Genomic DNA, 16,104 nt, shown 5'->3' on the forward strand with positions numbered 1-16,104 from the left:
GCCACCCCCCCGCCCTGGCCGGGTCTAGGAACCTGGGGATGCAGGCCAGGCTCACAGCTGCACTCCTACCCCCCCCTGCTCCGTCCGCCTGGTCACTTGCCCACTGCCCACGGCCCACCGCAGGCCCCGCCGGCGCCATCTGTGCTGCTCACGAGCTGTGTAGGGGCTGTCCCCTCTGGTCCTGTCACCCACGCTGGCATTCAGCCACTGCGTGTACAGTCAGGCCTCGAGGCCGTTGACATACAGAACCATCTTGGTACGGTTGATAACTTGCTCTTACCCCGAGCCCCCTGACCCCTCATCGCCCTAATTGTCCAGCCTGGGACCCCCTGGACCTCTCTCTGACGATCCAGCAACTGAAGGGTCGGCACCTGACAGTGGGAGGCCAAGGCTGCAGGGGGTCTGACAGCTCCGTGCCCACGCCTGACTGCTGTCAAGAGTTTTTACGTTCCTGGGCCTGGGGGCATCCCTGGCCTCCTCACTGCATCCCACTCTCACCCCCAGGACCTGTTTGCCTATGAAGTGATGCCTGGACACTGGGATCAGGAGAGGGAGGGAGCTGGGCAGGGAGACGTGATGCAGGGCTGTGCAAGGGTGGGCAGCCCCGGGGAGGGGCTGGGAGCCTCTCAGACCCCCGCCTCGTCGTTGGTGCCAGTGGAGAGCGTCTGCCCCTCCTCCGGCTCGGGCTCCTCCTGCAGCGCCCTGCACAGCGCGGCCCCCAGGGGCTCCCGCAGACTCGGCCTGCCCCGACCGCCCTCCAGGAAGTAGATCACGGGTTGGCGCTGCTGCTCACGGACAGGGAGAGGCGGGCCAAGTGGCTGAACAGGGTCTTCGTCTTCTGGGGCAGGTCCAGCCAGCAGAGGAGGAACCCAGAGATGCCGAGGGGCGGGGCGCAGATGAGGAGCACAAAGGCGTGACCAGGATGGCCACGTCCAGCCGCGTGGGCCGCCGCTGCCGTGGCCGGGAGCTTCTCTGCGCCTGGAGGCAGAGGGCCATGCTGGACAGGGCCACGACGGGCATGAAGCTGGCCGGCGTGAAGGAGTGGAAGATGGTGTCCACCGCGGGGCCCGGCTGCGGTGGCGATGCCTGGCCTCTTCGTGGAAGTACAGGGCCAGCGTGGTCAGCAGGAGGGCCAGCAGCCAGAGCGTGGTGCCCACCAGGCCCGAAAGGCGCGGCCGTCAGTGGACCCGGCACCAGGTGGTGACGAGGCCGCAGAGGCCGGGCTGGGCGCCGGGGGCTGTCAGCAGGCTCAGGCCCGCTGTGTGGACGAGGTGCTTGGCGCTCCTCCCCGCCAGGCAGCACAGGTGGTGCACGCTGGCCGCCCAGGAGCTGGCGTTCAGGACGATCAGGGGCGCCGAGCAGAGGAGGAAGAGGAGGTCGGCCGTGGCCAGGTGAAGGATGTAGATGCCCACGGCGCCCCTCCGCCAGCGGGAGCCCAGCAGCCGGACCACCAGGCCGTTTTCCACAATGCCGCCCACGCAGGTGAATAGGACCAGCGCGTGCAGCACCGCCCGCGCCGTGTGGGTGGGCGCCTCCCTGGGGCTGGCAGCGCCCGGGCCGCTGCTCCTGGAGCTGCTGCCATGGAGTAGGGTGTCCGCCATCCCTGCACATGAGGAGGACAGAAGTGCACCCTCTGCCCCCCGGAGCTGGGGCCCCCGGGCCACAGGGTCCCACCTACTCCCCTGCCACCTGTGTCCGAGCCCCACCGCTCAGGGCTCCCACGCAGGGAAGAGGCCAGGGTGGGGGACCTCCAGCTTGGCCATGCGGTGACCGGATGTCCTCTCGTTATACCACCTGCCCTTCTTTGGAGCTGTCGCTGGCCACGCTAGGTCACTTTCCCTCACGCCTAATTCAGATCACGTGCTCGCGGCTTTGGGGCAGGCCAGGGCTCGTTTCTGTTGCTGGATGTGAGGGTGGCCAAGCTCGGGGCAAGGTTCCCAGCCCCCGGGCTTGGCCGTCAGTGCCCAGAGCAGGCCCGGCCTCCACCCTGCAGGGTGCTGCCCCTTTGGAACCCCTGAGTGCCCAGCTCCGGGCCCTGCAGCAGCCAGCATGGAAGGGCAGAGTGGCTGCGCGCGAGCGCTCACTACGATGGGCCCCCGGGGGACGTGATGGGCACTGCCCCTCCGCAGCTGGGATTCCTGGGCCTGGCGCCTTGCACCCCATCATGGACACACAACACACTCAGCGATGACCCAGTGAGCTTCCTGACCTCTCCCAGGTGCCCGAGTGCGGCCTCCGGTCAGCACGGCCCCTCTGCAGTTACAGCGGGGCTTGCTACCTGCCAGACCCCAGGGCTCACCCTGAGCACAGCTCTGGGCCTGGGGAGGGGTCTCCACAAACATCTGCTGCGTAATTGATGGCCGGTGACGTCCCCGTCCCTGACATTTGCCCGCACTCTGATGGGCCAGAGAGTTCCTCCACCCAGGACTTCCTTTACTCCTTTTGTCAACTGCCCTCCTGGTCTGACCCGCTCGCCCCTGAGGTGCCCTGCATGGGAGGCTCAGAGACCCGGGGTGGCAAAGCTCAGGGTCCATGGGGCCTGGCTGGGACCTGGGATGGGCCCAGCAGCCTGGGGCCGGGAGCACCACGTACACTTGTTCTCCTGACCTGCAGCGCCGGCCAAGGTCAGTGTCATCACACCCATTTACAGGTCTCAGCCCCATCCTCGGAGCCCAGACTCTGCGGCACAGTCCCCTGAGGACCCGGCTCACATGTGAAGGCTGTGGGTGCGGCCCCAGCACGCGGAGCCCCCGCTGATGGCGGCCGCTACTTTATTTCACAAATGTCACTTCTTTCTGTACTAATGATGGAATGGGTGGTATTGCTTATTGCTGCTATTCATATTACTGATCATACTGTTTATTCTTTTTTTTTTTTAGCGTCTTTATTGGAGTATAATTGCTTTACAAAGGTGTGTTAGTTTCTGCTGTATAACCAAGTGAATCAGCTACATGTATACATATATCCCCATATCCCCTCCCTCTTGCGTCTCCCTCCCACCCTCCCTATTCCACCCCTCTAGGTGGTCACAGAGCACAGAGCTGATCTCCCTGAGCTATGTGGCTGCTTCCCACTAGCTATCTATTTTACATTTGGTAGTGTATATATGTCCGTCCCACTCTCTCACTTCGTCCCAGCTTCCCCTTCCCCCCACCTACTGTTTATTCCTGAACTGGTCACCGAGGTCTCCTCTGTGCCAGGCCTGGGCGTGGTTGGGGGATGGGACCTGACCGAGGCCCCTTCCCTGTCCCGAGGGCTCCCACCTCCTCCCACCTCCCCGCCTGCAGAGTCAGTGGAGAGATTCTGCTCTAGGCTGAGGGGGCTGCTGGGGGGCTGAGGCAGTGGCCTCAGGCCGTGTGCTCTTCTCTTTCTAAGGACAGACCCTGAATGCTTCACCGGATTGGTTTCCTCCTATAAATGTGCGTGGAGGACAGTGTGAGGGGATCTGTCCTCTAAAGACGTGGGAGGGATAAGGGACTGGAGGATGGCTCTGAAAGCAGGACATGCAGCATTCCCTGGGAGAGTCCCTCTGGGTAGCTGTCGCCTGCTCTCCTCCCGCCCCTTTGCTGTGTCCAGGCCCCTCCTCCCCTGCTGAGCCCCCGCTTTGGCTTGGATACCAGCACGTGTGCCCCCGCCCGGCCCAGTGCCCACCCTGGAGTCGTGACCTGCCTCTAACCCCCTGGAGGCCCCTCCACATTTGCCGACAGGGCCTCGCAGGTCCTTTGCACCGCAGTCATCAGGTGGGGCAGGGACATCGGGGGACGGGGGGCCAGCAAGCCTCAGCTCCCCGAGAGCACTTCTCAGCCTGGACGCCCGCCCCTGGACGGCAGAGCCGGGCACCTGGTGGTCCGGGGTCTCCAATCGCTGTCTGTCCAATCAAGGGAGGAGCCCAGGCCACTAGGGTCCCTGGTGTCCCCAGCACGCTCAGGGCACTGAGAGGACCGTCTGTGCTCGCCTTGACCTGGGGGGACCTGCCGGGGGCCCGACAGACGACAGACAGCGCAGCGCAGGCACCCAGGGCGGGGCTGTTCCCGTCAGGGGCTCGCTGCACCGCCGGCCCTGCAGGGGGGAGAAACTCACCGGACCTGCTGGCCGCTTTCCCACCTGTCTCTCCCACAAAAGAGGAGACTTAGAACCGTTCAGGCCTCGGGTCTGGGCTGACCCCTGGGCCCGGAAGGCGGGGCTGCCAAGCAGGAGCGGCCTTGCTAAGGGCGCACCTGCTGTGTGGGAGCCGTGTCTGACCTTGGGCTTGAAGCCGCGGCCCCTCACCTGGCCTGCCTGCGCCGTCCGCTCCTGGAGAAGGACCCGGGTCCTGGAGGCCTGGGCAGCTTCCCGGGCCTGGCCCCTGCGCTGCTCCGGCTGCAGGCCTGGCCGCTCGCACGGGCTGCTGAGGCTTGCTGAGCTCAGAGGGGCCTGTGCCCCGGATCTGCCCCAGATGCTGCCTCAGAGGAGGAGGAGAGACGCCCAATCCATCTACGGGAAGCATGGCCCTTGGGAGACGGTGGTGGCCTCAAGCGAAAGAGACCAGCTCTATTTGGTTTGTCCCTGCGGGAGCCAGAGCCTGCAGGCTAATGGGCCTTCCCAGGAAGCTCCCCTGGCTTCCCGGTCCCACAGGAGGGCGGGGGACAGGGGAAGTACCGGCGGCCAACAGTTCATCCCACCTGGCCTCCCCAGAGGAAGGTCGCCCAGGGCACAGGGGCCACCGGGCTTTGGGAGGGTCTCCGGGTGGCAGCTCTGGGGTCCAGAGGTGCTGGTGCCTCCAGAAGCTGGGAACACCATGAGGCTCACCCTGCAGGGCCAGCACGAGCAGAGCGTCTGCATGGAAACTTCTGGATCTCTGAAGCTCCTCCCAGTAGGGGCCTCTGGAGTGGGAACCCCAAGACGGTTTAAGGCCCGGGTCAGCCACGGCTGTTGTGTCACCTCGGTTTGTTCCTTTATGTGTAACAGGAAGTTTCAACAGAGGCTTCAAGAGATGGTGCCGCAGAGATGAGGGTCCGGGGAAGGTGGCAGATTTGCTGGGGAGGCTGGGGTGGGGGGAGGTGGTGAAGAGGATTTCTTTGAGGTGAACTGCTGATGGGCAGTGACCCCAGCCAGGGCCCCTGCCTCTCACCTGGGAAGCCCAGAGGCCGGCTCTGCTCCAGAAGGGGGTCCTGCGTGTTGGGATGGGGGTGCCTGTCAGCATGGCACGTGGGAGCCCCAGACGCGGGCCCCTGGGGGTGAGGGAGGCCGTCAGGATCCAGCCCACCCAGTTGACACGCACCCCAGGGGGACCTTGGCGAGTTACTAACTCTCTGTGCCGCCGTTTCCTCGTGGTGGCACTGGCCCGCCTCGTAGGACAGTCAGCACCTGCGTGTTGCCGGAATTGCAGTGTCTGCCAAGCAGATGGACCACCTGCCACGGTCCCAGAGGCAGCCTCTGAAGAAATCAGGTGAGCATCCCCCAGAGGAGGGGTTAGGCCCAGAGAGGGCGAATCCACCAATGGTGGTGCCCATCCAGCCAGAACGTTCCAGAAGCCCCTCCCTCCCACTGCTCTGAAAGGAGAATTACCACGAAGAAGGAGGCAGGAGGCGGGGACGCCTGAGGGCAGAAGCCCACAGCCCAAGAGGGGTCCACGCCCGAGTCCCTGACTGCCCACCAGGTCTGTGACGCGGGACCTGCCATCTCCTTTCTGAATCGGGACTTTGTCATTTGACCAGGCAAGTCGTGGGGCCTGGCCAAGTTTTCATCCAAAGCTGGGGAAGAACTGACCCCTCTAAGTAAATGCTGAAGAGCCAGAGGAGAACAGAAGATGGTTTTTCTGATCGTGCCCTGGGGATCCCACTTGTCACCAATCACATGGGGCCAAAATCCCCCTGGGGGCGCCCTTAACCTTGAGGACTGCATGGAAAGAGAGAAGGGATTTGATCCCGTTTGACTTGTAATAAGGTTGTTGAAAAATCTTCCTCTCAGGGCTGTCTTCTGCTTCAGGAAATGGGAGTCCTGAATGTAACCAAGTCTTCTCCAGGATAAAGAGGCATCCCTTCGGGAATTCCATGGCGGTCCAGTGGTTAGGACTCTGTGCTTTCACTGCCGAGGGCCTGGGTTCGATCCCTGGTCAAGGAACTAAGATCCCACAAGCCAAAAAAAAAAGAAAAAAACAAAGCACCCCTTCAATGTGAATCAATATTCAATAGTGACCATATCATATACTGAATATCAATACTTTCAATGTTCATTCATTCATCAATATACATTTATGAAGCACCCGCTGGCCTCCAGGGACCATGCTGGGTGCTGGGAATCCAGCTGTGGACAAGCTCCAGGCAATAAATGAGCAAAGAAACAAGAAGACGCTGAGTGCTGCCAGGTGGTACAGGAGAGCTCGGGGCGGTGCTGCTGTCGAGTGCACGGCGGGGCAGGTGTCCCTGGCACGGGATCTGCGCTGAGATCTTAATGCTACGATGGAGCCAATTATACCGAGATCAGGGAGAAGTGAGTTCCGGGCTGAGAAAACAGTGAGTGAAAAGCTCTGGGTCAGAAATGTACTGGGTGTGTTTGACCAGCGGGATGATGGATGGTGGGAGGGGAGGAGAGTGGAGGCTAAGATGATAAAGTCACCGGGACGGGTCAGGCAGGCCCTCAGCGTGGCAGGAGCCGGGTTGTATTCTGGGTAAGGGGGCAGGGTCTCATTCCTGTGACCGCCAGACCCCAGCACCAGGGTGGGCTTCCTGGGCACCTGTTCACACTGGGCTTGTTTTTGTAAAAAATTGAGCTATAATTCACATACCATAAAATTCATCCCTAAAAGCATACAGTTTAGTAGCTTTTAGTTAATTCACAGAGCTGTGCAACTACCACCATCCAATTTCAGAACATTTTCATCACCCCCAAAAGAAACCCCTACCCAATAACAATCCCCTCTCCCTCTGCTTTCTGTCTCGATGGAGTTGCCTGTTCTGGACATTTCATATACATGGCATCATACAATGTGTGGCTTTTCGTGTCTGGCCTCATTTACTGAGCACACCATCTTCAAGGCTCATCCATGCCATGGCCTGTGTCAGCGCCATTCCTTTTTTATGGCTGAGTAATATTCCACAGTGTGGAGGGACCACAATTTATCCATTCATCTGTTGATGGACATTGGGTTGTTTCTGCTCTTTGGCTACAATGAATATGCATTATGGATTTATGAATTACGCATATGGAGCGTGGCTAGTATGAAGCTTGCCGCTATGAACATCCATGTGCAAGTTTTTGTGTGGACCCGTGTTTCAATTCTCTCGGGTGGGAGGTGAATCTTGAGCTGAATTTGACTCGCCCTCCTTCCCTTGTTTTATTTCCCCTCTGCCTGTCCTTGGAACCCGCCAGAGAAAGCTCACCTACCTCTGAGGAGTGGGAAGGGGGGCTTGAGTTATAAATGAGGGAAGGACACCCGCCCCACCCACTGGGAGACGTCCTAGCGCGTGGGCTCCCTTGCAAAGGGCTGTCAGGTCTGCCCACCGTGTCTCTCCTGGGCAGCATGACAGGGGGTGGGCTCGGAGGCCAAGGTGAGTGGGCTGGGGGACAGTGCCTGGCTTTACCCCGAAGCTGACCCTGGAGAGCTGAGTTCTCAATGCGTAGGAGCCATCCTCCCTGGGGGCATCCGGGCAGACACGGCTCTGCCCCACTCATAGGGCACCCGGATGGGCTGTGGGTGCTGCCTGGCCCTTAGGTGGCTCCTGGGCCTGGGGACAGCGTTGCCCCTCTGCCACAGGCTCTCATCTCTGTGTGTCTTCCCACCGTCCAGGCCCTGGACGCTCTCTCTCGTCCATCCAACCCACCCTCTGGACCTCCATCTATTCTCTTTCTTTTCTCATGCTACATTTTTACTATAGAAATTTAAAACCATACACAACAATAGAGAGATGAGTGTAACAAACCCTCAAGTTCCCATCTCCCAGGTTCAGCAGCTGTCACCACTCTGCTGTTTTTGTTTATTCAGTCCCAGCACCCTCTTTTTGGTCTTCTCTTCTGGAATATTCTAAAGCAAATCCCAAATATCGTATCATTTCACTCCTAAATATGAAGATGTTTTTATGCACCACTCAACGCAGTATCACATCCAACAGAAGGAACGCTAATTCCTTCTCAACATCCAGCCTCCTGCTTCCCCGCCTGGTCCCACTGCCCTGCGGGATGGAGCTGGGACCCCAGCAAGGCCCACCCTCCCCTGAGGCCAGCCGCCTCTCTCACTCTGCTCTTCCCCGAGTGGTTTCCACAGCCTCTGACCATCCTTGCTGGATCCATCATTCCATTAGCAGCTGCAGATGGATGGCGTCCTAATTTGGTCATCCTTCCGCAGCTCTTAACTCTGCTTCCCAGTAAACACGAACTCTCCCCAGCTCTGACCCTTACTTGGTGTGTCCCCGTGGGAAGCCACAAAGCCCCTCCTGCCTCAGTTTCCTCATCTGTAACATGGGTCATACAACTTCTTCCTCTGGGGGCCGAGAATTCGACTGCTAACCAAGCTCAGGGACGGAGCCCAGCTGCAGTGCCCACGGCATCGGCCATCAGGTACTGGGATCACCTGTTGACCCGTTGTCACTCATGCCGGGGGAGCCAGAGTGACTGTGGCCTGGGCGTGACTCACGCTGGGGAACTCAGAGGGCCAGAAAAAGGCTCCCTGAGGCTTTGGCCGTCAACCACGGGAGGCTGCTGCGTTGGGGCAACTGTCTCCCGTGGCCCAGATGTGGCCATAGGAGGGCAGGTGGGCAGCGTGGGGTCACCTTGGTTCCATCCAGCTGGGCTGCTCAGCAGGAGGCTGGAGGCTGGGGAGAGTCCTGGATGGAGGGCTGCCCACTCAGGAAGGTCTTGGGGATACAGAGTCTGTGTTCATTGTCCCCAGGCCTGCTGGGAGGGGGACCAGGGCCAGTGTCAGGGTTTGCAGGCTGAGGCCTGGGCCGTGCCATCCACGAAGCGCTGCTGCTTTAATGATCGCCAGGGCCAGGGAGCTTCAGGCCGCCAGCCAAGCCACCCAAACCCCGGTCCCCTGCCTCCCCTCCCCTGACCCCACAGGGCTGTGATGGGAGGGCTGGGGCCAGACGCCACATCAAGCTGCCCTTTTGATTGTTACCTGGGACTGCACATCTTAATGTTGGAATCAAAACTGGGTTTTCAACCTCAAATGACCCCAAGACTGTCAGTGAAAAATGAGCAGAAAATGCCAAGGCCTAGCTACTGGATCAAGTTCACAGGGCAGTGCAGAAAAAAAAATAAGACTGTGTTTCCATCCCCACCTGCGGAGGCTTAGCTCCACACTTGGTTACAGAGATATTTGTCACTGAGCTTATGTTGTGGCTTCCAGGCACGTGGCAGCCCCCGGGAGCTGGGGCTTCTGTTGATTTAGTCCATCCTGCTTCCCCAGGGCCTGGCTGTGGTGAGGGAGCAGGGGAAGTTCCATGAACTGGGTGTTGGAGCCGTGCAGTCTGGGGAGGAACCGTTATGCCCATTTCACAGGTGAGCAGCTGAGGCTGAGAGGATGCCGAGCGGCCAGCATTCCCACAGGAACAGCACCGGGGACTGACCTCCCGTCCAAGCGCTGGCCCTGGCCCGGAAACAGCTTGGGAAGCAGAGAGATGTGCTGGGCGTGCCTGGTCCTTGGGGACCCCGGGGCTGTTGCCCGGCCCTGGGCTGAGCCCCTCCCCAAGCCCGGCGTAACACGCCTGCCTGGCGGGAGCTTTCAGGAGGGCGGCTGGGCACTGAAACCCCTCAGTGGTCATCGTGAGGGTCGTTAACCAGCCGACCACACAGGAGCCCAGAGACTTTGCCAGCCTCGGTGAGGTGGGTGCGGGCACCACGTTTGCACTCGCGCTCCCTCGACCACCGTTCACAGCCGTAGCAGCAGAAGCAGAGGGTTAGCTGGCAGGAGAGAGGTCGCGGTGATGCCGGGGGGTGGTGGGCTTGAGCTGGAGATGGCGCAGGGGACCCTCTGTGGTCACCCAGATCCAGAACCTCCAAGGTTGCTCCTAATGGAAGTTCGAGGAGTGGAGGGGACGGCGTCCTTTCCCCCTTCTTCCTCTTGGGGTTGACCCCTCCTGCTTTCATTCATTCATTCATTCATTCCCCATGGTAAAATACACAACATGAAATTTACCATTGTAACCATTTTTAAGTGTACAGCTCAGTGGCATTAAGCACATTGTCATTGTTGTGCAACTCTCACCCCCATCCATTTCTAGAACTTCCTGTCTTCCCAAACTGAAACTCTGCTCCTATAAACACTCATTCCCCCTCCCCTCCCCCTGCCCCTGGCCCTCACTGGGCTACTGTCTGTCTCTGAATTCGCTGACTCTAGAGACCCGTGGGATCGCACAGTAACTGTCCTTCTGCGACGGCCTATTTCTCAGCATAATGTCCTCCAGGTTCATGGGCATCCCAGCGCCTGGGCCCCTCTTGCTTTCTGCCTAATCCCGACCCCCGCACACGGGGCTGGCCGCCCAGAAGCCCACATGCCCCTTCGGGTCTCTCCCGAGTGCTGTTCAGACGGCTGCTTCACACCTTCTCCCACCCTCTGCTCCTGTTTCAAACCTCCACCGCCCCACCCGCTCTGACAACCCAGGTACCACCGAGAAAAGCCACTCTAGACGTGACAGTGACAGAAGCCCATCAGAACCTCTTCCCACCTGAAGTCTACTCACTGCCCTGCACCAGGAGCTGGGAGCTGCCCTCCGCCTGCTCCAGGGCTGGGCCGAGCCCTGCTGACCCCACCCACACCCCAGCACTGGCCCATCACCCCCAACTCAAAGACGTCGGTCCTGCCATCAGCACCCCTCTCCCTGAACATCGCATCTCCCCGCAATGCACCACTGCCACCGGGACGCAGCGTGCGTGTAGTGAGGATACAAAAATCCTCACTGGATTGCTGACCTTCAGCCGCCACTTCATTTTCTTTCCAGCTCTTCCAGCAAACTCCCTGAAAGCCTTCTCCGTGCTCCCATCCCCCCATCTCCATCTCCACCCGCCCCCCGCACCCCCATCTCCGTCCTCTTCCCACTGCTGCCTCCTTTGAAAACCACCAACAAACAAGTGGAATGAAAAACAGAGATGTAAGTGTAGGAGTTTCCTTTGGCTGCCATAACAGATCACCGCCAACGGGGTGATGAAACAACAGAAATTGATTCTCACGGTTCTGGAGTCGACACGTCCAAAATCAACGGGTTGGCAGGGCCGCGCTCCCTCCCAAGGCTCTAGGGAGGATCTCTCTCACCTCTTCCAGCTTCTGGGGGCTCCAGGCTTTCCTTGGCTTGTGGCCACATCACCGCAATCTCTGTCTCTGTGGTCACATGGCCTCCACCTCCGCTCCTTGGGTCTCTCCCCTGTGTGTCTCTTATAAGGACAACTATCGTTGGATTTAGGGCCCCCCCGGATGATCCAAGATGATCTCCTTCTCTTGATTATGTCTGCAAAGATCCTTTCTCCAAATAAGGTGACATTTACATGAACTGGGGGTCAGGATGTGGACATGTTTTTGGGGACCACCACTCAGCCCATTGCAATAAGCGTCACCCCTGATGAAGCAGGGGACATGTGTACCTCTGATCCATGATGTATGAGGGAGGACGGGGCAGAGGCACCTGCTAGGACCACATCCCGCTGCCCCAGTTGGTCCTTCGATCATGATCCAGGCCTGGACCAGATTGTGGGTCACCTGCCAGGAGAGCCCCCTCCCACCCCTGGGGCTGGCTTTGAAGGGATGTTCCTGGCTCCCCACCCTCCCGGGCCCGGGAAGCTGGCTTCACACCTTTCCCTTGCTTCCAACATAAGCAACGGATGCTGAAAGCTCGGCCTCTGTGCACTGGTGCTGAATCGAAACTCGGAGACAACGTTTTGGATGAAGTAGAAAAGAATATCTTCATTGCTTTGCCAGGCAAAGGGGGGACCCAGCGGGATCCTGCCCTCAAAAACTGTGTGTCCCAACCTGGAAGGATTTGGTAAGGAGTTTTATGACCATGGTTCAAGGGCGGGGTTGCTGATAAGATTAGGGTGTGGGCAGGGCCTGAACTCCTTTAATCTGGTCTCGGGTAATCTCTGGTTCCTTTAATCTGGCCTCAGGTGGTCTTCTCTGAATGAACAATGCTGACATCTTCTATTCATTGGGGGTTTTAGTTCTATAAAAAGCTCAAAAGACCTTGTTCTGTGTATCCCTTGAGGGGGAACCAGGACCCTGCCCCGAGGCTGCACCATTGTTTCTTGGCTGCTCCTCCCTTGTCTCTGCATCCCCTCCCTTCCCTGTTCGAATCTGCCCTTTGGGACTCAGGGAAGGTAGTGGAGGCTGGAGTCGGCGCCCTACAAACAAGGAAACAGGGGGGGGTGGGGGGACTCGGAAAGGCTCCCGTGCCCTGGAGACCCGCTGGGTCCTGCTTAGTTTCACAACCACCTCAGGAAAGCCCATGTGGTGGAAGGGATTTTATGTCCATTGCTGGTACTAGTGAAGTAGCAACGTCTAAAAGGAGAACAAAAATTGTCAGAAATCAGCTTTCTTTTTCCATTTTTCACTAATCAGTTTTTTTCCACGTGCTTTTTTTCCATTAAAGTAGACGAAGGAAAAATGTTGTACTCTTTCCACTTTGCATTTTTTCCTTTGAATGAATGGGAGCTTGTTGTGCCCTCGGGATGGAAGCGAACGGGCAGGGGAGACGTTCAGGCCAGCACGTCCCACACGTGGGTGACCTGGATGGGGCAACTGGTCCTCGGGGATGAAGTGAGTGGCTGTTTGTCCCCACGGGCAGAAGAGAAGGGGGATGCTGACAGAGGTCAGGGCAGCGGCCTGGGGGCACCGGTGGGGGGGAGAGTAGGGGGCCGAGTCCAGCCTCGGACCCGGAACTGTGGCTCCCACTCCGAGTCCCCTCACCTGCTGCTGGCTGCCGTGTCCTGTCCTTTGGGTGAGGGGACCCAGCCCACCCACCAGCTGGAACCTGGGGCCTCAGCTGCTGCCCTTGGCCTGGATTCCCCCCCTCCCCCCCCCCGCCCCGCCCCAGGCAGGGCCAACTTGGGCGTGGTCTCCTGATGTTCCTGGAAGTCCTATCACTGGGACCAGAATCTGTGTCTTCCGAGAAGCGGGAAGAGGGCTGCAAAGGTCAAATGTGCAGAGTCTGGAGGTGGGCTGACCCGGGCCACAGACTCACCAGCTCCTGTCCAGGGGAGGGCGAGATTTGCAGGGACTTGGAGGAACAGAGCAGGGGTCCCCTTGCCCAGGAAGTTGAATACCGAGCCCCCAAGAACATCACAGGCTGCAGCTCGGGGTGTGTGGCTGGGCTGGTGGAGCCAAAGGGCTCCTGATTGTGGATATTTATGGTTCTCTGAAGTCCCTTTTAAGCTGCGGCCCAGAGCTCAGAGACCACGTGCCAGTTCTGCCAGAGGTCTAACCTTGGCTTAGTGACTTTTGCTCGCCTTCCGCTGGGTCTGACCATCACTCCCTTCGTTCCATCACCTCCCGTGGGAATTGGTGGTTGAGGTCATGCCATGAAAGGCACTGGGATGGCATACAGCATCTGCTTGAAGTGCCTGGCCCTTCTCCCGCCTTAAATACTGGCCAGTCCTTAGGGGTGGAGATGGAAGAGGCAGAATCATGGCCCCAAAGACGTCCATTTCTGTTATGGGTTGAATCATGTCCTCCAAAAGAAGATACATTGGAATCTTAACCCCAGGACCTCAGAATGTGACCTTATTTGGAACAGAGTCTTTGCAACTTTAACCAAGTGAAGATGAGCTCATTAGGGTGGGCCTTAATCCAACATGACTGGTGTCCTTATAAAAAGGGGAAATTTGGACACACGTACACGGAAGGAAGATGATGTGAAGGCAGAGGACTGAAGTGATACACCTGCAAGCCATGGAACGCCAAAGATCGCAGATAACCCCCAGAAGCAGGGAGAGAGGCCTGGAGCAGACGCTTTCCTAGCACCTCCAGAGGGAGCTCCGCCAGGATGACACCTGATCTCAGACTTCCTGCCTCCAGAGCTATGGTAATGGTGCATTTCTGTTTTTTAAGCACCCCCAGTTTGTAGTACTTTGTTATGGCAGCCCTCGGAAACAAATACAATGTCCTGATTCCCAGAACCTGTGAATGTTATCTTACATGGCAAAAGGGACTCTGCAGGTGCAATTGAATTAAGGGTCATGAGATGGAGATTATCCAGGTGGGTCCCAAATGTAATCACAAGGGTCCTTATAAGAGGGAAGCAGGAGGGTCAGAGTTGGAGGAGATGTGATGCCAGAAGCAGAGGTTGGGGTGATGCAGGGCCACAAGCCAAGGAATGTGAGCGGCGTCTAGAAGCTGGAAAAGGCAAGGAAATGGACTTCCCCCTAGAGCCTCCAGAAAGGAACACAGTCTTTGACTTTAGCCCTGAAGACCCCTTTCAGACATCTGACCTCCAGAACCATAAGATAATAAATTTGGGTTGTTTTAAGCCACTGAGTTTGTGGTTACTTGTTACAGCAGCCGTAGGAAACTAACAGTGTTCCATATCCTGATGTCACTGGCTGGCGGATGATTGAGAATCTTGAAGTCTGCGGGTGTGAGTTCTCCGGGTCCTGTTCCACGGCTGGAGAAGCGGCAAGCGTGGGAGGGTGGGAAGCATGCCGACACCAAGTGGTGGTAAAGGCTGGGTGGTAAGCATTGACGAGAATGTGCAGAGGAGGAAGAGCTGTGACGATGTGGCACCAGTAATGTGGATCCTTGGAGACCGAGGTGCTCCCGTTAACCCCCGTCCCTGTGGGGAAATGGGTTTATTTTTCCTGCTCAGGACTGAGGCCCTCTTCCTCTGAGATGGCCACCTGGGTTTCCCCTTTCCTCTGGGTTTCAGGTGGGTTCATGGGTTGACACGTGTCCCAGGCCAGCCACAGCCCACTGCAAGGTCAAGGTCTCGGGAGTGCGGCTCAAGTCAATGGTGGCCCACCTTTTTCTGGGGCATTGGGAAAGTGCTTGGTTCTGAGCAGGAAACCGAGGCTAGAGGTGCTGGCGGCATGCTTACCCTCACATCTGGAGTTGGCCTAAAAGGTAGTCCACTAAGGAAGGCAAAGAGGAGAGACCAGGAGAAACAGACTCCTGATCGTGCCAAGATCCAGCTGTGCCTGAAGCAAGCTTGCCTGGCACGTTCTGACTGTGGTGCCAGTGAACCTCTGGAAGGAGTGGGCTTGATCTAGTTTGCGTGGGTCCTGCCACTGGGAACCAAGAGATTCCTCGCTGGTGCAGAAACGGCTACCCGGGAGTGGAATGCTGCATGTGGCCAGCCTAATGCACAGGGTTGGTGGGGTCTTTGTGGGCCGTGGGCAGGGAGCTTTCCCCCGTGCCCAGCTGGACATCAGCAATCCCTGATGCAAGATGGCAAGCTGTTGTGAAAACCTTCTTGCGAAACTCCATTTGCGTGTTTTGCTCACACTGCATGTTGCCTGGGGAAGGAGCCTGTGTGAGTTTGCTTGGGCGGCCATGACAAATACCACAGCCTGAGCGGCTTAAACAATAGGAATTTATTGTCTCCCAGTCCTGGGGACCAGAAGCCCAAGATCAGGGTGCCAGCACGGCTGGTCCCTCCTGAGGCCTCTCTCCTCGGCGTGTAGACGGCCGTCTTCTCCCTGTGTCCTCACAGGGTCGTCCCTCTGTGTGTGTCTGTGTCCTGATCTCCTCTTCTTATAAGGACACCAGTCATGTTGGACTAAGGCCCCACCCCAGTGACCTCATTTTCCCCTGATTTCCTCTTAGGAGACCCTGACTCCAAATACAGTCACATCCTGAGTTGCTGTGGGTTAGGACTTCAACATAGGAATTTTGCGGGGGACACAGTTCAGCCCGTCATGGAGCCTTGGAAGAACGGGTAGAAAAGGTCGGGATTTCAGAGGCTTCTGGGGGTCTTGAGTAAGGTGTCACAAGAGCAAAACCAGCATCCTGGAAGCTGAATTATCTGAAAACAAGAATCATACAGCTGTGCAGAGAGAGGTCCTTTCCACCAGGGGTTAACATCCAGGGGGCTGAGAGTCACGTGACCAGAGCCCGTAGGGAGCACTGAGTCCCCTGCTTCAGGCCCAGGTTCCAGCAAAGGCAGGGGTCCTGCCAGCTGACCAAGGGAAGCCCCCCAGAGCACGCTT

The 16,104-nt window shown here is 58.3% G+C and overlaps 1 pseudogene across 1 annotated transcript; it reads right to left on the reverse strand.

Moving 5' to 3' along the window:
* Positions 1-626: 626 nt before the first annotated feature.
* Positions 627-1,648, reverse strand: LOC309636452 (mas-related G-protein coupled receptor member D-like; annotated as a pseudogene). The gene has a single exon. The product of its transcript is annotated as a mas-related G-protein coupled receptor member D-like (transcript).
* Between the last annotated feature and the right edge of the window lie 14,456 nt (positions 1,649-16,104).

Source organism: Balaenoptera physalus (genome assembly GCF_965194825.1).
Source record: "Balaenoptera physalus genome assembly, chromosome: 10".
Taxonomy (NCBI): domain Eukaryota; kingdom Metazoa; phylum Chordata; class Mammalia; order Artiodactyla; family Balaenopteridae; genus Balaenoptera; species Balaenoptera physalus.